The sequence below is a fragment of the Pinus tabuliformis genome, chromosome 9 (genome assembly GCF_031772625.1).
Source record: "Pinus tabuliformis cultivar Carrire ecotype Pingquan chromosome 9, CPIR1, whole genome shotgun sequence".
Taxonomy (NCBI): Eukaryota; Viridiplantae; Streptophyta; class Pinopsida; order Pinales; family Pinaceae; genus Pinus; species Pinus tabuliformis.
Genome location: NC_142307.1, coordinates 1973301866 through 1973327234, shown reverse-complemented (window position 1 = coordinate 1973327234; position 25369 = coordinate 1973301866). Strand labels below are relative to the sequence as shown.

Genomic DNA, 25369 nt, shown 5'->3' with positions numbered 1-25369 from the left:
GCCCTAAACTAGGGCAGTCAATATCGGTCAAACCAGAGGTCAGATCACCTCGATTTCTGTGCCAAAAATTGCGGCCTGCCAAGGAGGATCAGCCACACCAAATCCGCAGTCAAGGAGGAGTCCACGCTGGTCAACGCTGGTCAAAGTACCTTTTTGCAGCTTGAAACCCTAGAAATCTGCGTCCTTTTTCCACACGTGTGAGAGAGAGTCTTTCTATGCAGGAGAGAGAAAGAGACTCTTTTCTGCGCAGGAGAGAGAGAGATGATGAGAAGTGAAGTGACCAAATGAGGAGGAGACATCCTGTATTTATATGCAAACGTTGAAGATGAATAGATGTGTCTTTTGGGCTTCTGAGCCTACATAAGTTGCTGGCTGACTTTTACAATTTGTCCATAATCAAAATAAATTCATATCTCCATAAATACTTATCGGAATCAGATGATCTTTAGATCAATCCTACACCTCTCGACGAGAGGAATCTAGGAAAAATATTATCAGCCGTGAATAAGGTGACCCACATGGTGTTTGGCCCTAGTTGCCAATTTTAACAAATCTGTTAACAACAATGATAACACTCAGTTTCCCCTCCTTGGCTCGATTGAAGATGGTGAATTTCTCCTTTGTTCTCAATCCTCTGCTTCCACTTCTCAAAATGAATCAAAAAATTGGACTTTATTTGCAACCTGTAGTAGACCCAGCGATTTTTTCCATTGACCTGCAAATTTCTGGCAATATATCGTGATTTTTTTGGATGCATCACAATATATTCAAAATCTCAATTTTCAAAAAATCACAATTTTTCCAAGGGACAATATTGTTTAATAGAGTGCATCCTGATATATCACCGATGTTTGAAACACTTGGACCAACAAACCCTTAAGTCAAATGTTATTTTAAATCGCCCTGCCAGTCTTAACATCCAATTTTTCCAAATAACTCCCTTCCTCTAAAGTAGATTCACAAACAAAACTGAATATAATCCCCGCATGTTTGGCATCTTTTTCCATTTAACTTATGAGAAGAATGTCTTCTATGTGAAACAACAGAGAAAACAACATCACTCACCAGCAATGACCACGCATAAATCAACCCAATCAAAACATGCCAGATCAACCCCCCATAAAATTAATGACTCGATAAATATAACAATTAACACTTCATGGCTCAATATATGATTTAATACAAAGCGTACACATATTCTTGGGTTTTGAAGTAAACCTGATTTCTTTCACATAGTCAAGAATTTGATTGAAGTTTGTCTTCCTACCCACGGTATCCCGCCATGCAACACCCATGCAGAAACGTGTGCTGCCTGCCTCTTTTGCCTGCACATGTAGAAATTATCACCACTAGAAAAGAAAAACATGATTATCTAACTTCTACATAAGAAACACACTGATCATCTAACTCTAAACAACATATTGACCAGTGCAATGGTATAAAGCTTGAGAGCCGGAAAACCAAATTTTAGCCTTGGTTTGAGTATGCTTTCTAACCTCCCAAACCCATATAATTGTAGGACCGTGTAGTGGCACCCTTTTAATGAGAAATAAGAACAGATACATACAGCGTAAACATATCTACTTCTAAGCAGCAGTTTAGAATGTTCTATAACAAGTTCATAACAAAGAATGGTCTTTCAATCAAATTTGATCCTTCAGGTAAGATGCAAGCACCAAATTTGGAATCTCAGAGATCCATGATGATGCAACCAACCTGAAAAACAAATGCTAATGTGACATGTTTCAAATTTCAATAAGCCATAACCACATGGTAAAGATGCCCAAATACTACAGCGAATAAGGGATATTTGAGTTGTGCCCAAATGAAATGTCAGCCACTATGTCAAAGATATAAGTGAACATAGTAACGTGAACATATGCCAAGAGGAATAAAGCCAGCAAGATGTGAAAAATAATGCTACCGAGTCAAATATCCACATTAAGTTAGATGCAGTGAAGAGGAAACAGCACAGAAACATCTATAGTCAATATAAGTTTGACACCTCATGACACATTAGGGATCAATCGAGCCTTGGTATCTGGTATCCACAATGGCACAAAGCAGCTTTCAAATCACAGCAGTTAGACAAAGAATGCAGAAGAGACCGATATTGGATAAGTTCCACGAAGAAAAACTTTCCAAGAAGCAGTGTTTTCTCAAAAATATGGAAATAGGAATATATAACAAGAGACCCAGTATGCAGAAGAGACCGATATTGGATAAGTTCCACGAAGAAAAACTTTCCAAGAAGCAGTGTTTTCTCAAAAATATGGAAATAGGAATATATAACAAGAGACCCAGTATGCAGAAGAGACCGATATTGGATAAGTTCCACGAAGAACTTTCCAAGAAGCAATGTTTTCTCAAAAATATGGAAATATGAATATATAACAAGAGACCCAGTTAAAAGAGTCAGACTTTTACACGCATTCTTAGAATGACATACGCAGGCAACAAGTTCTAGACTTGAACTATCCATTAGGGTTGTTTGGATCCAAAAGCAGGCTATATAACTTTATTCACAGAGCAAGATAGAAGGAAAAGGGAAGCGATGTTCTGCTTGCACTTTTAGATGGAATCTTACATAATACAAAACAGTCCAGAATGCACATCCAAACATAAAGTGATTGAAGTAACACCTCTGCAAAAGAAGAGAAAGTTGTCTATACATTCAATTTTGTAGACCAAACATTGAAAGAGAAAGGATCAAACTTTGGAACTGAAAGACACCTTCACTCCTAGCTTGAGGGTGGACGTCATGAAGAACCTGGAGGAGAGTGAGCAGAGATCAAAAGCACAGGATGTACACTCCATCAGAAGTGAACAAGCAGAACAAGGAGCTAGCACTTATGCTGTAAAACTCTTTCAGTCAATGAAGCACCAAGAAGCAAAACGGACAGTAAAAGATAGGTCCAGAACCACACTGTAGTAAGAGAAGAGGAGAAGGGTTATGGAATACGCTGATATTGGATAAGTTCCAAGAAGTGCAACTTTGCAAGAAAGTGCTTTTCAGAAATATGGAAATAACAGTCCAGTGGTTCAAACATCTAGATGACGCTTTAGATGCTGCTCTTGAGATCCAGAAAAAACTTCTGGCGGCCAAGAAAGTCCAAGCTCATTCCTCCAGATTATTTGATCCACAGGAAAGAACATTCCAAGAACCCAAAATAAGAGATGGGCGCTGAAAATAATGAAGTGCTTGCAAGTTTTGATGATTTGTTGCAGGATCTGAGTAATAAAATGGCCAGATTAGACAAAAATTTACAAAATCAGCAAGTTGTTCCCGCAAATCAGAGACCATTTCAGCCTAGACAGTCCCCTACAAGAAGGCCTTTTCGGCCTGAAAAGAAGCTTGAGTGACCCCGAGTTCCTGTGCCCATGTTTGGCAACAATTTCATGCATTACTCTTCTTCTAGCAACTACTGCAGAGCATGCAAAGTGCCACATAGTGAAGAAAGCTACACAGTTTTTGCACAACCAATGCACTTGTTTGCCCAAAATCAGCTGTCAGACCAGGGTAACTCCAGAATGAGCGGAAGAAAAACTGATATCTAATTTCATTAGAGAACTATTGATTATATACAAGAAGGAGACGGAACAGTTCATCTTCTTGATGACTGTTCACGTTCCAGTTCACCCATCCGTTGAGGATTAGGTGTCAACATTCCCCCCCTTAATCTGAAGGGATGTTGGTGAGTCCAAGCATCGTTCTAAATCTTTCAAGCTTTTCTCTTCCAAGCGCTTTGGTGAAGATGTCTGCAATTTGCTCGTTTGTGGAACAATGACGGAGATGGATTGTTTTGGCCTCAACATGATGTCGGATCAAATGATATTTAGTATTGATGTGCTTAGTACGATCATGGAACTTTGGGTTCTTGGCCAACTTTATTGCAGAGGTGTTATCAATCATGAGTGGAGTTGATTGTATTTTTTTTACCTGCAAATCTTCAAGAATTTTCCTGAGCCACACAATTTCTTTCGTTGCTTCAGCTGCTGCCACGTATTATGCTTCTGTTGTGGAATCTGTTGGTACTGATTGTTTGCGTGATCTCCAGGAGACAGCTCCTGATCCAAGACTCATAGCATATCCTGAAGTAGATACCCCAGTTTCTTTGTCTCCATCGAAGTCTGAATCAGAGTATCCAATCAAGTTGAAGTCGTCCACCTGTGTATACTTGATTCCAAGGTCTTGAGTTCCCTTCAAGTACCTTAGAACTCTTTTTGCAGCAGACCAATGTCCCTCACAAGGCTTTTGCATAAACCTGGAGAGGATTCCAACAGCAAATGAAATGTCTGGTCTGGTAGTAGTGAGGTAGATGAGACTTCCTACAAGCTGTCTATACTTTGTTGCATCCTCAAATTCCTTTCCTTCAATAGATGTGAGCTTCAAGTTTTGTTCCATTGGAGTAAAAAGAGGATTGCACTCTGTCATGCCAAATCTGTTTAACAAATCTCCAATGTATTTCTTTTGAGAAAGAAATATGGATTTTGGATGTTGGGTTACTTCAATGCCAAGATAGTAATGAACATAGCCCAAATCAGTCATTTCAAAACTTTTTCCTAATTCTTTCTTTATGGATGCAATATAGCTTTCATTGTTCCCTGTCATTAAAAGATCATCTACATATACCACAAGATATACAACTGTTTTGCCAACTTTCTTGACAAATAAAGTTGCATCATCAAGATCAAAATGTTTGAAGTTGAGTTTCAGAAGATGCTCAGTTAGTTTTTCATACCAGGCTCGTGGTGCTTGTTTGAGGCCATACAAAGACTTCACAAGTTTGCATACTTTGTGTTCATGTCCTTTCATAGCAAATCCTTCAGGCTGGAACATAAAAACATTCTCTTTTAGATCTCCATTCAAGAATGCAGTTTTTACATCCATTTGATGGACTTTCCAACCGTTCTGAGCAGCTAGTGCAAAGAGTGTCCGGATGGTGGCCCATTTTGCTGTGGGGGCAAAAGTTTCCTCATAATCGACCCCTTCCTTCTGTGCAAAACCTTTTGCCACAAGCCTAGCTTTGTGCTTGTCAAGTGAGCCATCAACTTTGTACTTGTTCTTGTAAACCCACTTGCAGCCAATTGGTTTGGTTCCAAATGGAGGATCAACCAGCTTCCAAGTGCCATTCTTTATGAGGGCATCATACTCCTTCTGCATCGCTTCTTTCCATTCATCATGAGAAGCAACTTCTTTGAAGGAAGTTGGTTCAAAATCTGTAGACAAGTTCAATTCACAATCATAAGTAACATCCATATCAACAGGTGAATTAGAGTTATCTACATCACCTCCATCTTGTCGGTTTGTATTTCTGGTTCCTGTTTTTCCAATTTCATCAGGATGAACACTTTCAAGTGTCTTTGTCAACCACTTTGGGGGACCTTTCTGAGATGGTCCAGGCTGCTCTGTTGATTGAGTTGGGACTGAATCAAGATTAAGTCTCCCAATTCTATCAATTACATCACTTAAAGCATCATCCGTTGTTGGAGTGTCATGCAGGGGAGATTGTTCTTCAGAAGAAGAAGATTCCACATGTTGATCTAGTATAGGAATCCCCCCTTCAAGATGTGGAATCTGATTATCAAACTCTTAAAATGATTTCGGTTTTGTGAATCTATCCAAGCAATCAAGTTGCCGCTCAACAACACTGTCAGATTTGGATGATTCAAGAAAAATGACATCTCTAGATATAACAAACTTTTTATTTACTTCATCATAGAGACGGTATGCTTTAGAGGTGTTTGAATACCCTAGGAAGATACACTTACGACTTCTAGCACCAAGTTTGTTTCTATGTACCTTTGGTATTAAAGCATAACAAGTGGAACCAAAAATCCTGAGATGTTTTACCGAAGGAACATGTCCATACCATAATTCATAAGGAATCTTGTTTCTTATAGCACTAGATGGACATCTATTCTTTATATATGCAGCACATAGAACAGCATCAGCCCAAAACATTGTCTTTACATTTTTGAAGAAAAGCATGGATCGTACCATATTCAAGATTGTTCTATTCATTCTTTCTGCTACACCATTCTGTTGGGGATTATAAGGTACAGTTGTTTGATGTTTGATCCCATGTTGGCGAAGATAGTTTTCAAATTCATTTGATGTATATTCTTTTCCATTATCAGTGCGAATAGACCCAATATGAGATTGTGCATCATTTTCAATCCACTTATGAAAATTCTTGAATGTTTGAAAAGCATCAGATTTGTTCTTCAATAAATAAACCCAACACATTCTGGTGTAATCATCAATAAATGTCATGATATATTTATTTCCATTTGCAGAAGAAACAGGCATTGGACCACATAAATCTGAATGAATGAGTTCAAGCTTCCTATGTGCTCTTGAATGTGAATCATGAAAAGACTGTTTGCTATGCTTTCCTAGAATGCAAGCATCACATTGCTTATGTTTTCTAGGAATTGTAGGCAAACCAGCAACACCATTTTTCTTCAATAAGCGGAGACTGTCATAGTTTAAATGTCCAAATCTAGCATTCTATAATAAACTTGACGGAAGTGTACCTTCTTCATGATGAGAAATATCTGAGAAATGTTGTGCATGAGCAGAGGTTCCTTGCAGTTTAAGAAGTCTTTCTTCTTCTATTCCCCTCATGACAAGTGAGTGGTCAGATGCCTTTCTTACCTCAAGCTTTCCATCAAACATATGAATGGAGTGACCTTGCTGGCGGATGTGGACCAAGGACAGCAAGTTTCTCTTGAGCTGTGGGAGATATAGAACATGATCCAGAAGAAAGTCTAGAAGACCAGGCAGTTTAAGCCTGATTGTGCCAAGCCCTGATGGCTTGATTTTTGACTGATCTGCAAAGTATACTGCTCCATCAACATTGTCAGTGAAATCTTCAAAAAAATCTTTCCTATGAGTCATATAACAGGTTGCTCCTGAATCAAGCAACCAATCATTTTTCGAAGAAGCAAGTGAAGCATTAAACAAGTCTTCATTTACTCCAATGTTACATTGTGCCTCAATATAGTGAGCGGATTCAGGTGCTTTACCTTTGTCTGTGTCATCAGTTTTACCTTTCTGCTGATTTCTTCTCTGCTCAATTTTGTCCCATGGTAGCTTGCATGTAGAAGCATCATGTGATCCATTTCGTTTGCAGCGAATGCAATGCAGATCTGCCTTTTCTGCTTGAGAATGTCTGCCCCCCTGCCTCTGAAGTATCTTCCTCTTCCTCTTCGTCCACCTCTTCCTCTTGTAGAATCTTGAGCAGGATGCTTTTCTTTATGAGCAAGGCAAACAGTCTCTTCAGAAGATTCAGGGACTGTTTTCTTTCCAAAGGCTTTCTCTCTTTCAGCAAACTTTTTCACAAGAGATTCAAAGGTTATGTCTTTAAGATTTCCATTTGCTTGTAAAGACTCAAGATAATTGGAGTAGGTAGAATAGAGTGCTTTGAGAAAGGCAATAAGAGAGATATCCAGCTCAACCTTAGTGGATTTAATATCATGCATTATAGACTTTATTTCAGATGCAAGAGCAAGGGGATCATTATTTTTCAGTTCAAGAGTAAAGAGTTTAATCATGAGCTGAACAACTTCAAGTGCAGAATGTAAATCATAGAGTTCTTTCAGCTTTTGTAAAGCTTCAAAGGCAGTGGAATAGGATGAAATATGACGACTTACTTCTTCATTTACAGATGATGCGATCAATGCATATGCTTTGCTGTTCTTGTTTTCCCAAATGACAAGTTCTTTATCTGATGTAGGCTGCACAGGGTCTTTGTCTTCTTCTCCGACACACACTCCTTTCCACAACTCATTGTAGATGAGGGTGTGTTTTACCATCCGAGACCATTCAGAATAGTTCTCCTTGCCAGTGAGAACTATTCCGACCATAGAGATGATTGAATGCATTCTGTAAAAATTACTTCTGCTGATAAAAAATCCTTACGTTACAGCCTTCAAATCCTTCTGATATTTGCTAAAAGCATCAGCATTTCATCACTGTAATACTACTATGTTTTGAAAAAAATGTGCAAGGGATCACTTCAATATATCAATTTATCATGCAACACTACAAATGCTTTGATATATAAAATACTCTGACTGATATAACTTTGAATGCTTTGAAAACTACTTATATAAACGTTGTGGATGATATATATAAACTGCGCAATACTATTTGAACTACCAAACACAGTTTTGTTACCATACGCAGCAATGTTCACTCTCAAAGACTTCCCACAGACGGTGCCAGATGTTATTTGTCAGTTACCATACCATATCCTCCTTAAAATATTCAAACAGCTTCCAAAACTTATTGAAACAGCGTCCAAAACGCATTCAATAACTTATTCAAGCAGCGCATTCAAAAAAACTTATTGAAACAGCGCATTCAAAAACTTATTGAAACAGCGCATTCAAAAAACTTATTCAAGCAGCTTCGTGTTCAAGAATGCATGGAAAACGACCCTCTGGATCCTTTCCGCTCCAAGTATAAGCATCTGTGTGGCATAGATGATATTGCATACTATAATATTCAATGTCTATACAGCTGACAGCTTGAGAAATCATTAAAACTGTAAATAAACGCTTGAGAAGTCATTAAAACTATAAAATATCCAAACAATAGTATTCTTGGTCCTGTCTTGAAGAAATCTGGGGTTTTAAAGATAACACTCTGAGAAGTTATTAAAACTATAAAATAGTCGCAATATCTAATCACCGAATATTACCCACAACCTTCTTCTCACTACCCAACACAGTCTTCTTAAAATGCACCAAAGCTTACTTGCGCTACTCAAAACAATAAGTAAAATCCTTTATGTTGTAGTTGAAAACAGCGCTATGTCTCTCTTGAGCGCTCGGACAAGCCCCGAAACAAGCTAAAAGTTGCTCAAAATCTGGCATGAAATTACCTAAGAGACATGTCGATGCCAATAGTCGTATCATACCGTTGATATGAATGGCGGTGTTTCCAAACCGTTTCGTCCTGAGAACAACGAGCTACAAGTCGGCGTCGGAGCGTAGAGCCAACGGCAGAGGCGGTCTGAGGTGGAGCCAGACAAACGTTCAGAGGTAATCAATGCGCAGAGAGACAGACGTTTAGGCAGGCAGAGGCGTTATGGCCAGGCAAACGTTTCAGGCAGAGGAGTTACAAGGAATATGGGACCTGCGTTCTGATACCATGTCAGGCCAGGGTAACTCCAGAATGAGCGGAAGAAAAAATGATATCTAATTTCATTAGAGAACTATTGATTATATACAAGAAGGAGACGGAACAGTTCATCTTCTTGATGACTGTTCATGTAGAAATTTCTGTTTTCCCACCCCGGTTTTCAGTTTCTCCTTATTTCTCCCATGTAGTTAAATGCCCATTCCCATAACCATACATTTAACAGACTGAAAAAAATAAATATTGCTGAAAACACAAATTCTGGAAATTTTTCAGAATGCTAGAAATTGCAGAATTAAAAATCAGCAATAAAAAACAGCCATTAAAACACATTAAAACACTGATATTTTTGGTCAACTTGACCCTGGAAAAACCCCCTACAACTCTTGGGGAAAACAAGTTTGAGAGCTCTTCTTTATTTCTGAAAATTGTCTTTTTACAGTGAGAATTATTCAGCAAAAAATCAGGAAGCAAATTTACAACTTATCTCATTTCCCGTGCCTCACAGCAATCTGGAAATTACAGCAAACAGGACAGCAATAAATGTTGTACGACCTCCGTTTTGTGTGCAGAAAAATCAGCAAACTGCTCCTTGATTTTTGTGCAAAAATCTGCCTTTCACTATGTCTTGAATCAGCTGTACAAATCTGCTCAACTGTTGCCTTGGAATGTGTGCCAAGCTGTTGTCTCCTTCTCCTCCCTGCTCAGAAATCTCTCTTGCTCTCTTGCTCTCCTTCTCCCAATCTGCTCATGAAAGAATGAATGACCTTTTCCTCCTTTTCCTCCTTTAATATAACTCCAAGTGACTTTTGGGTGATCTCTAAATCCAATGGCTGAAATAGATTTAGATCAATGGCTGAGATTAAATGCTCATTTAAATCTCACTTTCTATTTTTTAATTCACCCCACTTTAATAAAGACCCACTTAGTCATTTATTTCCAAAGTCACTTTTCCTTTCTAATTTTTCATTTACTTTATAAAAGTTACTTTAAACTTAGTAACTTTATCACTTAAAGTCACTTTTAAATTAGATTTAACTTTATAAAATTATAAAGTCACTTTAGGAGAAAAATTAAATTCTTTTGGACACTTTTCCCTAGGCCAAAGATCAAAGCCTAAGGGAACCATCTGTCCTCCGGTACCAAATTTCAACACTCCCTCTTACCGAGGAAGGTGTTCCTCACCACACCCATCTTGTCTCTGAAGTAGACATGCTTGCCCCGTGGTAAGGCTTTGGTAAGAATATCTGCAACCTGCTCATCAGTGGAAATATACTCAAGCTTCACAGCTCCCTTCTGAACATAGTCTCTAATGAAATGAAATCTGATCCCGATATGCTTTGACCTGTCATGAAATACTGGATTCTCCGTGAGTTTAATGCAACTCTGATTATCACAGTAAATCACTGAAGGTCTCAACGGCTGACCAAATAAGCCAAACAACATCTTGCGAAGCCAAATGGCCTCACAACTAGCTAGACTGGCTGCCATATACTCTGCTTCCGCTAAACTCAGTGCTACTGACTGCTGCTTCCGGCTGAACCATGACACTACTGCTGAACCCAACCCAAAACAACACCCTGAAGTGCTCTTCCTATCAGAAGCACAACCTGCCCAATCAGAATCAGTGTATCCTGCCAATCTCACTCCATCTCCCTGCCTGTAGTCCAGACCATAATCCACTATCCCCTGCAAGTACCGCAAAATGTGTTTTGCAGCCACCCAGTGAACCTTCCTAGGCTCACACATAAACTGACTCATCGTGTTGACTGCAAAACAGATATCTGGTCTAGTGTTGACCAAATACATCAAGGAACCAATCAGCTGCCTGTACAATGTGGGATCCACCAACTCGAAATCCGAAGCATGAAGCTTCTTCCAGTTGGTGATCATCGGTGTCGACATGGGTCTACAATCCTCCATGTGGAATCTGCTAAGGATGTCCACAATATACTTCCCCTGCCCCAGGAAGAAATGCCCCTCCTCCTGCCACACCTCCAAACCCAAAAAGTAATGCATCAAGCCGATGTCCTTCATCTCAAACTCCGCCGCAAGATCTCTCTTGCAGTGCTCTATGAGTCTCTTTGCACCTGTAATGATCAAGTCATCCACATACAGCACCAGAATGAGAGGCTCCTCACCAATCACAATAAAGTAAAGGTTCGGATCTGCCTCACTCTTTGTGAAACCCATCCCCTGCAAGTATGCATCTATCCTGGAGTACCAAGCTCTGGGAGCTTGCTTCAGTCCATAAAGGGCCTTCTTCAATCTGCACACATGGGACTCCTTCCCATGCACCTCAAAGCCCTGTGGCTGCTCAATGTACACCTCCTCCTATATGAAGCCATTGAGAAATGCGGTCTTCACATCCATCTGGTGGATCTTCCAACCCATCTCTGCTGCTATCGATATAATGGAGCGGATCGAAGTATATCGAGCCACGGGAGCGAAGGTCTCCTCATAATCAACTCCCTCTACCTGGGAGAACCCTCTAGCCACAAACCTCGCTTTGAATTTCTCAATGCTGCCATCTGCAGCATGCTTTACCTTGTAAAGCCATCTGGAAGTAACCACGGATTTGCCCTCAGGCCTCGGCACCACCTCCCAAACATCATTCTTCATGATAGAAGAATACTCCTCCTGCATGGCCTCTCTCCAGACCTACTGGCTAGCTGCCTTCTCATAGCTAGAAGGCTCAGAGTCAAGGATGCTGGTAACCATCGCCATATAACTACAAAACCTCTCAGGTGGTCTACTCTCTCTGACCGGCCTCTTCGGCTCAGCAACAGATGTGGCATCTCTCAAGGTGTCCTGAAGCCACTTGGGCTTCCTCTTCCCTGAGCATGCTTCTCCCATAGGAGAATGAAACTCCTCCTCCTCATCACCATCAGTAGCCTGAACTCCTGACTGTCTGTCTGCTGTCCTCCTGCCTGCACCTGAACCTGTAGAAGCTGAGGTACCGTGTGAACTGTCCATCAGTGGACTCCCTAGTGAACTGCTCTGTGAACTGCTCTGCATGCTGCCCGAAGCACCACCCCTCTGGCTCGGCGAGCCACTGCTCACTGATGGACCTGACATCCTCATAGATGTACCTCCGGATCCTCCTGATACCTGTCCACTGGATCCCTACGACTGACTCAACTGCTGCTGAGGGTCTGGCTGATCCAGATACTCTAACTCCCGTGACCTCCTAAAGCCCCTGTCCTCCTCGAACTTCACATCCCGTCTGACAACAACTCTCCTCTGTGCAGGAATGTAAATCCGAAAGGCCTTTGAGGTCTCACTGTAGCCCACAAAGATACCCTTCTCTGCGGTGGGCTCTAGTTTGGTCCTCTCCTCCTTGGGTATATAGGAGTATGTAATGCATCCAAAGATATGAAGATGACCAAGATCAGGTTTCTTCCCAGAGAAAGCCTCCTCAGGGGTCATGTGCCCCAAGGCACGATGCGGACTCCTGTTCTGCAAGTAAACAGCTATGTTGCAGGCCTCTGCCCACAAGAACAATGGCAACCCCTGATCATGTATCATGGCTTTGGCAGCCCCTATGATGGATCTGTTCTTCCTCTCTGCAACTCCGTTCTGCTGGGGGTTGTAAGGAACAATAAACTCCCTCCTAATGCCTGCCTCCGCACAATAGTCAACAAACTCTCCAAGGGTGTACTCTCCTCCATTGTCCGACCTCAAGGACTTGATCTTTCGACCTGTCTGAGTCTCCACAAGAGCTCTGAACTCCTGAAACCGCTTGAAGACCTCACTCTTGGTCTTCAAAAAATAAATCCAGGTCCTCCTGGAGTGATCATCAATGAATAACACATAGTACTCATATCCACTCAAGGAAACATGAGACATCGGACCGCTCACATCGGAATGAATCAAATCAAGTATCCCCGTCGCTCTGTTGTCACTGCTGGGAAAAGGGGATTTGGCAAACTTGCCCATCGCACAACCTCTGCAAGTATCAAAGTGATCAGAACTGAAATCTGGCACACCTGTAGTGATCTCCCGCAATGTCCTCAAGGCTCCGTGATACATGTGTCCCATCCTGCGGTGCCAAATCTCACACAGCTCAGAACTGCTAGCTCTGCTGTCGGTACTACTGCTCAATGCCAAAAGGGGCTGGAATGCAAACTTGTACACCTTTGCATGGCGTACACCTATCACTCTAGCTGAATCAGCTGGAGCGTCCCTGGGATACATCAACACCTGTCCTCCCCTGAACAGTACCTCATATCCTCTGTCCTCCAAAGCTGAGACGGATATGAGGTTCTTCCTCATCCCTGGCACATAAAGAACCTCTGACACCTTCAAGCGAGGTTTGGACTCCCTCTGAAATGTCACTGTCCCCACCCCGACTGCTCTAACAACTCTGTCATCACCGAGTACTACCTCAATATCAGTGCCACTCTCTGAAAGCTCTGAGAAGTACTCCCGGACTCCTGTCATGTGAGGTGAAGCCCCACTGTCCACATACCAGATACCTGAAGATGCTCCGCTAATCGAGGGAAAAGCATGCTCCCTCTGAACCTGTGTGGCAGGTGATCCTGCACTAGAGGACTCACATGTAGTGAACGCAAACTCTCGGTCAAAACGACCAGCAAACTCCTCAATCTCTGCTGAAGCTGCCACGTCCTGGTTCTTCCCCTTCTTCTTCTTCTCCGGACACACAACTGCATAGTGTCCCATATTTTGACAATTCCAACACTTCACCTTGGAATAGTCCTTTTGTGTGTTCCCCTGTTTACCTTTACCTTTGCCTTTGCCCCCACCACCACTTGTGGAAGCCTGCTTCTTCCCTTTGCCTTTCTTGCCTCATGCCATCAGTGCTACGTCCTCATCCTGCTCAACTGGCTTGGCTGCCCCAAGCTGTCCTTTCCTGATCTCTGTCTGAATACAATCATCCCAAAACCTCTCCCACGTGGGAAGGGTCTCACGTGCACAAACCCCATCAGCAAAGTTCAACCATGAACGGGGGAGGCCATTCACTGCAATACGCACCAACTCAGTGGATGGAATGGCCTCTCCAATCGCTGCCAACTCATCTCTCACATTGGTAATCTTTGTGAGATATCCAGCTGCACTATCATTCCCCATCTTAATGTTCTTCAGTTTCTCCTTCAGGACCATCTTCCGATTCTCATTGGTACTCTGGTAGAGATTGGACAAAGCTGTCCACATCTCATGGGCATTGCTCTTTCCTCTCACATGAGGAATGCAATGGTCTTTGATTCCGTCTAGAATCAGCCTCTTACCCTTATTGTTCTTCTTTTTATACTCAGCCAACTGAGTAACATCAGTGGGCACAACAACAGGGTTCTGTGCGGTATGCACCATGATATCCCAGACTTCTGCCTCCTCAAAGATACTCTGCATGCTCTCCTTCCAAACACTGTAATTTGTATGCCCATCCAACCTATCCTCCACCCTCAATCCCAATGACATCCTGCTGTCCTAAAACTGAAAAATAGCACTGTTGTAGTAAAGATAAAACCGCTGTTTATGAAAAAATCAGCTTGCTGGAATTTTCTGAGTGAAAAATCAGCAACTGTAATTTTTTCTTTTGCTGTCCCAAACTGCCCTTCAGCACTCAAGCTCTGATACCATGTAGAAATTTCTGTTTTCCCACCCCGGTTTTCAGTTTCTCCTTATTTCTCCCATGTAGTTAAATGCCCATTCCCATAACCATACATTTAACAGACTGAAAAAAATAAATATTGCTGAAAACACAAATTCTGGAAATTTTTCAGAATGCTGGAAATTGCAGAATTAAAAATCAGCAATAAAAAACAGCCATTAAAACACTGATATTTTTGGTCAACTTGACCCTGGAAAAACCCCCTACAACTCTTGGGGAAAACCAGTTTGAGAGCTCTTCTTTATTTCTGAAAATTGTCTTTTTACAGTGAGAATTATTCAGCAAAAAATCAGCAAGCAAATTTACAACTTATCTCCTTTCCCGTGCCTCACAGCAATCTGGAAATTACAGCAAACAGGACAGCAATAAATGTTGTACGACCTCCGTTTTGTGTGCAGAAAAATCAGCAAACTACTCCTCGATTTTTGTGCAAAAATCTGTCTTTCACTATGTGCTGAATCAGCTGTACAAATCTGCTCAACTGCTGCCTTGGAATGTGTGCCAAGCTGCTGTCTCCTTCTCCTCCCTGCTCAGAAATCTCTCTTGCTCTCTTTCTCTCCTTCTCCCAATCTGCTCATAAAAGAATGAATGACCTTTTCCTCATTTTCCTCCTTTAATATAACTCCAAGTGACTTTTGGGTGATCCAAGTGACTTTTGGGTGATCTCTAAATCCAATGGCTGAAATAGATTTAGATCAATGGCTGAGATTAAATGCTCATTTAAATCTCACTTTCTATTTTTTAATTCACCCCACTTTAATAAAGACCCACTTAGTCATTTATTTCCAAAGTCACTTTTCCTTTCTAATTTTTCATTTACTTTATAAAAGTTACTTTAAACTTAGTAACTTTATCACTTAAAGTCACTTTTAAATTAGATTTAACTTTATAAAATTATAAAGTCACTTTAGGAGAAAAATTAAATTCTTTTGGACACTTTTCCCTAGGCCAAAGATCAAAGCCTAAGGGAACCATCTGTCCTCCGGTACCAAATTTCAACAGTTCACGTTCCAGTTCACCCATCCGTTGAGGATTAGGTGTCAACATCAGCCAAAAAAATTCCCCAAACAACCAGAAGATTCATTAAATATGTTGTCCATGACTGAGGCCAATTGTAGCCCATAGATATTCCAAGTTTCCAATGGTAAAGGGGTGTATCAACATAAATAATTTCCTTTAAATCCTGAACATTTTGATGCATGAAGGAGTAATATGTCGCCTACCAGTATGGCTCTCCTTGGAAGCCAAATTGCTGCATCAAATGTTGATAAGGTACAGTCTAAAGCTGCAGCCATGGTTGCTGAGATCCCCAAAACCTATGCCAGGAAAGGTAAAGCACTGAACAACTGACAGACAAAGCCTAATCTACCAAATGATACTCAACAAGTCACTGCCGCAATCCACCAAGATCCTGCGATCCTCCATAATTCAAATTTTTGCCTCCGAAGTGAATTAGCAAAGGTGAAGATTCTAGTAACACTAACAGAACTGATCTGCATGCTTGGATAGGAAGAAATCATCTGTACATTCTGGGTTTAGGTGGTTCTATTGAGTCTTGACCTATTGAATTTAACCGACAGTTATATCTATGTATGATTAACACTGGTGAACCCCCACCCTTTTGCATTTCATTACTTGTAAATGGCTTATTACTTCGCAATTGTGTGTAGATTCAAGAGCCTCGACAAATGTCACGACTCTCAAGGTGATGAAAGAATTAGGACTAAAAAATTTTAAGCCATATAGGAATGTACAGCCTGTGGACTCACATGAAGTGCAAGTACGTAAGGTCATTAAATACCTTGAAGTCCAGTTACTAGATTATCCAAATTGAATCTTAACCATGGACATGGTTGTTATTGACTGTCCTCCAAAATGAGGTATGTTACTGTCCAAGAAGCGGGAAGCTAATGTAGGAGGTAACATTCTGATTCAAATGGACTAGTCATATGATGATATCCTTGTTGCGCCAAATTACATGGTTAGATTGTTTTGTGAGAATAAAATGTTACATGATGTTGAAAACCTGCAACAACTAAATAATGTACCTTTGTATCCTGAGGTATATGAACCTATGTTGGGAACATATGTGGTGATGGATGACAACGATGAGTCAATTATACCCCATGAACTTGTTGATGAGAAATTGACAAATGACTTATGGAGAAGTTGGCAACAAGGTGAACACGCAAGCATAGTACAAACCAGTTGAGCCATTGGGGTGAAAAGTTGCCAGACAGGCCGCAACAGCACAAGCAACAGAGAATTCGATAAGTGGCAAAGATGGGGATGATATCAAAGCCGCGACAGGACTAAAGGGCAAGGCAACAACCACGGAGTCACAACCGCGAGCAATAATAGTAGAGGCAATGATGTCAAAAGGGTACAAGGGCCACCTGCTAAGCAAGGTCGCGAGGGCACAGGTAACAGCCACGGGTTTGTGGTCAAGTAAACCCACAATTGTTTGACAAATGAGTGACATTGCAAGGTATTGTGATGAGTGGGCACTAGGTAAAGCCAAGCAACCTGCATAAAAACCATGCAGGTACAAGTCGACAGGGTTCACGAGAGTGTTGGCAAAGAAAACTATCGCTCAACAGCGGTTGAGAGTAGTGCTAGATGTGGGCAAGGGGGCCAAGGCTAGAGCCAATACACAATGCCATAGCAGCTAGTAGTCGCAGATTAGGCTTGTGTAGGAGTTTGTTGGGTCAACCACTAGCATGGTTAGTAGGTCGTAGACATGTGAGGTAGAGACCAACCATGGGAAATAAGTTGCCACAAGGTGTTCGAGCACACGCAAGGAGATCGGATACGAGCAGAAGCACTGAGTAGGGATAGGGTGGTAGGTTGAACCATGAGAACCTGTTGGCAATGCCACGGGCCGGACAACGGTCATGAGAGGATGCAGAGTTGTTGGGAAGGGGATCCGCAGCGACAACCATGAACCTGTAGTGCCCAGCAGAGCATGGTACAGAGGATAGTACCAACAGGGCTTGTCGACAGGATTGGTGGAGGTCAACCCTCTGAGGTGGAGAGGGAAACTGTACTAGTCGAGGGTTTGGCAGCAATTTACGTGGGTGTCTATAAACCAATAGTTTTCTTATGGGTGCTAGAAGGACTTAGCACAAGGGCCACAAGAAGAAGGGCACAAGAGTTATTTGACAACCTAACCGAGTGGGACTTGGAACCAGTGTTGCGAAAATCGCGATTTTATTGCGATTTTTTCCCTAAAACGATTAAATCAGTATTTCTTCATTTTGAAAAAATCGCGATTTTTCCCCAAAAACCTTAATTTTTGTGTTTTTTTAATATTTTTAATTTTTTTATGTTTTTAATTTTGCCGATTTTTTTCCTTTTCCAGACCCTTGTCAATTTAATCCCGATCACGATTATCGCAACATTGCTCAGAACTGCATGTAGAGATTGGTGTTGATTTCGAACATGAAGTGAAGGGGGTTGGAACAATGATATTCCAACTTGAGTCAGGAGGCAGGATAAAAGTGAAGGACATGTTATGGGTACCAAGACCCAGGTGGACTTTGCTCTCAGTATCTATGATAGAGAAGAAGGGGTTTTGTGTACATTTCCAAGACAAACAAGCATTGATCAGACCCATGGGATCTAAGTCTGATGAGGGCCACGTTATTGGAGTTAGAGAGAGTAACTTGTATAGGCTAAATGGCCAACCTAATTGAGTGATGGCAAGAAGCAAAGCAATGACAGAGAACAAGGAGCCAATAGTTGCAAAGATTGAGCAACTCAGAGGATGTCAACCTTCAGGTTCAGTTAGAGACAAGGAGTCAGAAGATTCTTCCAAATCTGTTAAGAAAGTCTCTTGGTATGAGATGACCTTACAAGTTCAGGTGCAGGAGGCTTCTAGAATCCAATCCAAGGGGGGCAGAGCTTCGAGGATGTTTCTAGACCAGGTGGTAGCGAAGGCTTCTAGTTCAAAGGGGGCATCCATCGCAGCATATGCAGTTCCAGGAACGCAGCCCATTCTTAGGGGAAGAAGTACCTCCATCGCTAAGGAGGAGTGTTGATGTTTGTAGCCCGGGCACTTCTGCACATGCCTATGTGTCTAGGCATGCAAGAAGTCACCCAAAAATCAACATAGGACACTTGCCAAAGTGTGAACAAGTTGCTATTGCAACTTAGATTAAGTTTTTCACCTAGGAAAAGCACATAATTATTATGTTGGCAGATAGGAAAAGTAAGGTATTTACTTTAATGATTATGTTTTAATCTCAACCATTGATCTCAAGCGAAGCGAAATCTAATCTCCACAGTAAATCACTTAGTAGATTAGCATTAGGGATTTAGCTCAATCTAAAGTTATAAATTTGAGGCTAAAAAGAGGAAAAGACGCACCATATAGTTGCACAATGTAGAAATTTCTCATTTCTCACCCCGGTTTCCAGTTTCACCTTATTTCTCCCATGTAGTTAAATGCCCTTTCCCATAACCATACATTTAACAAGCTGAAAAAATAAATATTGTTGAAAACACAAATTCTGGAAATTTTACAGAATGCTGGAAATTGCAGAAATAAAAATCAGCAGTAATAAACAACAATTAAAACACATTTAAACACTGAGATTTTTGGTCAACTTGACCCTGGAAAAACACCCTACAACTCTTGGGGAAAACCAGTTCGAGAGCTCTTCTTTATTTCTGAAAATGTCTTTTTCACAGTGAGAAATATTCAGCAAAAAATCAGCAAGCAAATTTACAACTTATCTCTTTTCCCATGCCTCACAGCAAACTAGAAATTACAGCAAACAAGACAGCAATAAATGCTGTACAGCCTCCTCGATTTTCGTGCCCACTTTCAGCATTAAATGTTGTTGTACAGCCAACATTAAATGCATTGTACGGACTGCAATAAATACATTGTACGGCCCTCGTTTTGCGTGCAGAAAAATAAGAAAACTGCTCCTCGATTTTTGTGCAAACCACTCGAAAATCGTGCCAAAATCTGCCTTTCACTGTGTGCTGAATCAACTGTACAAATCTACTCAACTGCTGCCTTGGAATGTGTGCCAAGCTGCTGTCTCCTTCTCCTCCCTGCTCAGAAATCTCTCTTGCTCTCTTGCTCTCCTTCTCCCAATCTGCTCATGAAAGAATGAATGACATTTTCCTCATTTTCCTCCTTTAATCTAACCCCAAGTGACTTTTGGGTAATCCAAGTTACTTTTGGGTGATCCTTAAATCCAATGGCTAAAATAGATTGAAATCTAAGGCTGAGATTAAATGCTCATTTAAATCTCACTTTTTATTTTTTAATTCACCCCACTTTAATAAAGACCCACTTAGTCATTTATTTCCAAACTCACTTTTCATTTCTAATTTTTCATTGACTTTATAAAAGTCACTTTAAAATTAGACTTAGTAACTTTATCACTTAGTCACTTTTAAATTAGATTTAACTTTATAAAAATTATAAAGTTACTTTAGGAGAAAAATTAAATTCTTTTGGACACTTTTCCCTAGGCCAAAGATCAAAGCCTAAGGGAACCACCTGCCCTCCGGTACCAAATTTCAACACTCCCTCTTACCGAGGAAGGTGTTCCTCACCACACCCATCTTGTCTCTGAAGTAGACATGCTTGACCCGTGGTAAGGCTTTGGTAAGAATATCTGCAACCTGCTCATCAGTGAAAATATACTCAAGCTTCACAGCTCCCTTCTGAACATAGTCTCTGATGAAATGATATTTGATCCCGATATGCTTTGACCTGTCATGAAATACTGGATTCTCCGTGAGTTTAATGCAACTCTGATTATCACAGTAATCACTGAAGGTCTCAACGGTTGACCAAATAAGCCAAACAACATCTTGCGAAGCCAGATAGCCTCACAACTAGCTAGACTGGCTGCCATATACTCTGCTTCCGCTGAACTCAGTGCTACTGACTGCTGCTTCCGGCTGAACCATGACACTACTGCTGAACCCAACCCAAAACAGCACCCTGAAGTGCTCTTCCTATCAGAAGCACAACCTGCCCAATTAGAATCAGTGTATCCTGCCAATCTCACTCCATCTCCCTGCCTGTAGTCCAGACCATAATCCACTGTCCCCTGCAAGTACCGCAAAATGTGTTTTGCAGCCACCCAGTGAACCTTCCTAGGCTCACACATAAACTAACTCATCGTGTTGACTGCAAAACAGATATCTGGTCTAGTGTTGACTAAATACATCAAGGATCCAATCAGCTGCCTGTACAATGTGGGATCCACCAACTCGGAATCCGAAGCATGAAGCTTCTTCCAGTTGGTGATCATCGGTGTCGACATGGGTCTACAATCCTCCATGTGGAATCTGCTAAGGATGTCCACAATATACTTCCCCTGCCCCAGGAAGAAATTCCCCTCCTCCTGCCACACCTCCAAGCCCAAAAAGTAATGCATCAAGCCAATGTCCTTCATCTCAAACTCCGTCGCAAGATCTCTCTTGCAGTGCTCTATGAGTCTCTCTGCACCTGTAATGACCAAGTCATCCACATACAACACCAGAATGAGAGGCTCCTCACCTATCACAATAAAGTAAAGGTTCGGATCTGCCTCACTCTTTGTGAAACCCATCCCCTGCAAGTATGTATCTATCCTGGAGTACCAAGCTCTGGGAGCTTGCTTCAGGCCATAAAGGGCCTTCTTCAGTCTGCACACATGGGACTCCTTCCCATGCACCTCAAAGCCCTGTGGCTGCTCAATGTACACCTCCTTTTGTATGAAGCCATTGATAAATGCGGTCTTCACATCCATCTGGTGGATCTTCCAACCCATCTCTGTCGCTATCGATATAATGGAGCGGATCGAAGTATATCGAGCCACGGGAGAGAAGGTCTCCTCATAATCAACTCCCTCTACCTGGGAGAACCCTCTAGCCGCAAACCTCGCTTTGAATTTCTCAATGCTACCATCTGTAGCATGCTTTACCTTGTAAAGCCATCTGGAAGTAACCACGGATTTGCCCTCAGGCCTCGGCACCACCTCCCAAACATCATTCTTCATGATAGAAGAATACTCCTCCTGCATGGCCTCTCTCCAGACCTGCTGGCTAGCTGCCTCCTCATAGCTAAAAGGCTCAGAGTCAAGGATGCTGGTAACCATCGCCATATAGCTACAAAACCTCTCAGGTGGTCTACTCTCTCTGACCAGCCTCTTCGGCTCAGCAATAGATGAGGCATCTCTCAAGGTGTCCTGAAGCCACTTGGGCTTCCTCTTCCCTGAGCATGCTTCTCCCATAGGAGAATGAAACTCCTCCTCCTCATCACCATCAGTAGCCTGAACTCCTGACTGTCTGTCTGATGTCCTCCTGCCTGGACCTGAACCTGTAGAAGCTGAGGTACCATGTGAACTGTCCATCAGTGGACTCCCTAGTGAACTGCTCTGTGAACTGCTCTGCATGTTTCCCGGAGCACCACCCCTCTGGCTCGGCGAGCCACTGCTCACTGACGGACCTGACATCCTCATAGATGTACCTCCTGATCCTCCTGATCCACTTGATCCCTGCCCACTGGATCCCTGCGACTGACTCAACTGCTGCTGAGGGTCTGGCTGATCCAGATACTCTAACTCCTGTGACCTCCTAAAGGCCCGGTCCTCCTCGAACTTCACATCCCGTCTAACAACAACTCTCCTCTGTGCAGGAATGTAAATCCGAAAGGCCTTTGAGGTCTCACTGTAGCCCACAAAGATACCCTTCTCTGCAGTGGGCTCTAGTTTGGTCCTCTTCTCCTTGTGTATATAGGAGTATGTAATGCATCCAAAGATATGAAGATGACCAATATCAGGCTTCTTCCCAGAGAAAGCCTCCTCCAGGGTCATGTGCCCCAAGGCACGATGCGGACTCCTATTCTGCAAGTAAACAGCTGTGTTGCAGGCCTCTGCCCACAAGAACAATGGCAACCCCTGATCATGTAACATGGCTTTGGCAGCCCCTCTGATGGATCTGTTCTTCCTCTCTGCAACCCCGTTCTGCTAGGGGTTGTAAGGAACAGTGAACTCCCTCCTAACGCCTGCCTCCACACAATAATCAACAAACTCTCCAAGGGTGTACTCTCCTCCATTGTCCGACCTCAGGGACTTGATCTTCCGACCTGTCTATGTCTCCACAAGAGCTCTGAACTCCTCAAACCGCTTGAAGACCTCTCTTGGTCTTCAAGAAATAAATCCAGGTACCTCCTGGAGTGATCATCAATGAGTAAAACATAGTACTCATATCCACTCAAGGAAACATGAGACATCCGACCGCTCACATCAAAATGAATCAAATCAAGTATCCCAGTCGCTCTGCTGTCACTGCTGGGAAAAGGGGATTTGGCAAACTTGCCCATCGCACAACCTCTGCAAGTATCAAAGTGATTAGTACTGAAATCTGGCACACCTGTAGTGATCTCCCGCAATGTCCTCAAGGCTCCATGATACATATGTCCCATCCTGCGGTGCCAAATCTCACACAGCTCAGCACTGCGAGCTCTGCTGTCGGTACTACTGCTTAATGCCAAAAGGGGCTGGAATGCAAACTTGTACATCTTTGCATGGCGTACACCTATCACTCTAGCTGAATCAGCTGGAGTGCCCCTGGGATACATCAACACTTGTCCTCCCCTGAACAGTACCTCATATCCTCTGTCCTCCAAAGCTGAGAAGGATATGAGGTTCTTCCTCATCCCTAGCACATAAAGAACATCTGACACTTTCAATGGAGGTTTGGACTCCCTCTGAAATGTCAGTGTCCCCACCCCGACTGCTCTAACAACTCTGTCATCACCGAGTACTACCTCAATATCAGTGCCACTCTCTGAAAGCTCTGAGAAGTACTCACGGACTCCTGTCATATGACGTGAAGCCCCACTATCCACATACCAGATACCTGAAGATTCTCTGCTAATCGCGGAAAAAGCATGCTCCCTCTGAACCTGTGTGGCAAGTGATCCTGCACTAGAGGACTCACACGTAGTGAACGCAAACTCCCGGTCAAAACGACCTGCAAAGTCCTCAATCTCTGCTGAAGCTGCCACGTCCTGGTTCTTCCCCTTCTTCTTCTTCTTCTCCGGACACACAACTGCATAGTGTCCCATCTTTTGACAATTCCAACACTTCACCTTGGAATAGTCCTTCTGTGTGTTCCCCTGTTTACCTTTACCTTTGCCTTTGCCCCCACCACTGCTTGTGGAAGCCTGCTTCTTCCCTTTACCTTTCTTGCCTCCTGCCACCAGTGCTACATCCTCATCCTGCTCAACTGGCTTGGCTGCCCCAAGCTGACCTTTCCTCATCTTTGTCTGAATGCAATCATCCCAAAACCTCTCCCATGTGGGAAGAGTCTCACGTGCACAAACCCCATCAGCAAAATTCAACCATGAACGGGGGAGGCCATTCACTGCAATCCGCACCAACTCAGTGGGTGGAATGGCCTCTCCAATCGCTGCCAACTCATCTCTCACATTAGTAATCTTTGTGAGATATCCAGCTGCACTATCATTACCCATCTTAATGTTCTTCAGCTTCTCCTTCAGGACCATCTTCCGGTTCTCATTGGTATTCTGGTAGAGATCTTTGATTCCGTCTAGAATCAGCCTCTTACCCTTGTTGTTCTTTTTATTATAAGTTGTCAACTGAGTAGCATCAGTAGGCACAACAACAGGGTTTTGTGTGGTATGCACCATGATATCCCAGACTTCTGCCTCCTCAAAGATACTCTCCTTCCAAACATTGTAATTTGTATGCCCATCCAGCCTATCCTCCACCCTCAATCCCAATGACATCCTGTTGTCCTAAAACTGAAAAATAGCACTGTTGTAGTAAAGATAAAACTGTTGTTTATGAAAAAAATCAGCTTGCTGGAATTTTCTGAGTGAAAAATCAGCAGCTGTAATTTTTCCTTTTGCTGTCCCAAACTGTCTTTCAGCACTCAAGCTCTTATATTGGAAAACACCAGTCCGAACGAACAGACTTTCAATTATGACAGGATTGACTGTCTAAAAGTGTCATGCAGGTTTGTGGACACAAATTTGCGTGATAAGGTCAAGAAGTCACTTGGTATTGTGATTGAAAATTCAATAGTGTCTATTTATCTTCTATCTCAATGGGTCCAATCTCTAATTGTGCACCACAAAAAAGAAATGATGAATGGAAGCATTTGAATAACAAGCAGAAAGTTTTTCATCTACTAATAGTAGAATCACAGTACTATCTAAATGATAGACATACAAGTTACGCAACATATATACAGCATCCCATGCAACATTCCTTAAAATCAGCTAATATTATCCAAAATAATGCATATAACCCTTTGCTAAAAGCATATAAACCAACGTTGCATGAAGCGGGGACATTTTTTGGAGGCGGGGACGTTGAAGCGTCATTTTCCAAAAATCATGGAAGCGAAGCGTCTACTATATATATATATATATATATATATTTGCATTTATATTCAAAATAAACATCCCAAATACCAAATTAGTTGTAGAAAACATGAAAACATGCATATTTTTACATAAATCAAGATAGATATGACATCCATGATTCCATTGTACATCAATGATTATTTAACAAGCATCAACCATCTATATTCTAGATATTACA

At 42.0% G+C, this 25369-nt stretch overlaps 1 pseudogene across 1 annotated transcript in view; it reads right to left on the bottom strand.

Moving 5' to 3' along the window:
* The window catches only part of LOC149156913 (biotin synthase, mitochondrial-like), a 179995-nt pseudogene that overhangs the window by 118452 nt on the left and 36174 nt on the right, over nucleotides 1-25369 (bottom strand). The window contains exon 3 of the transcript XR_016262385.1: nucleotides 1219-1325. The product of XR_016262385.1 is annotated as a biotin synthase, mitochondrial-like (transcript). The remainder of the gene's footprint in view (nucleotides 1-1218; nucleotides 1326-25369) is intronic.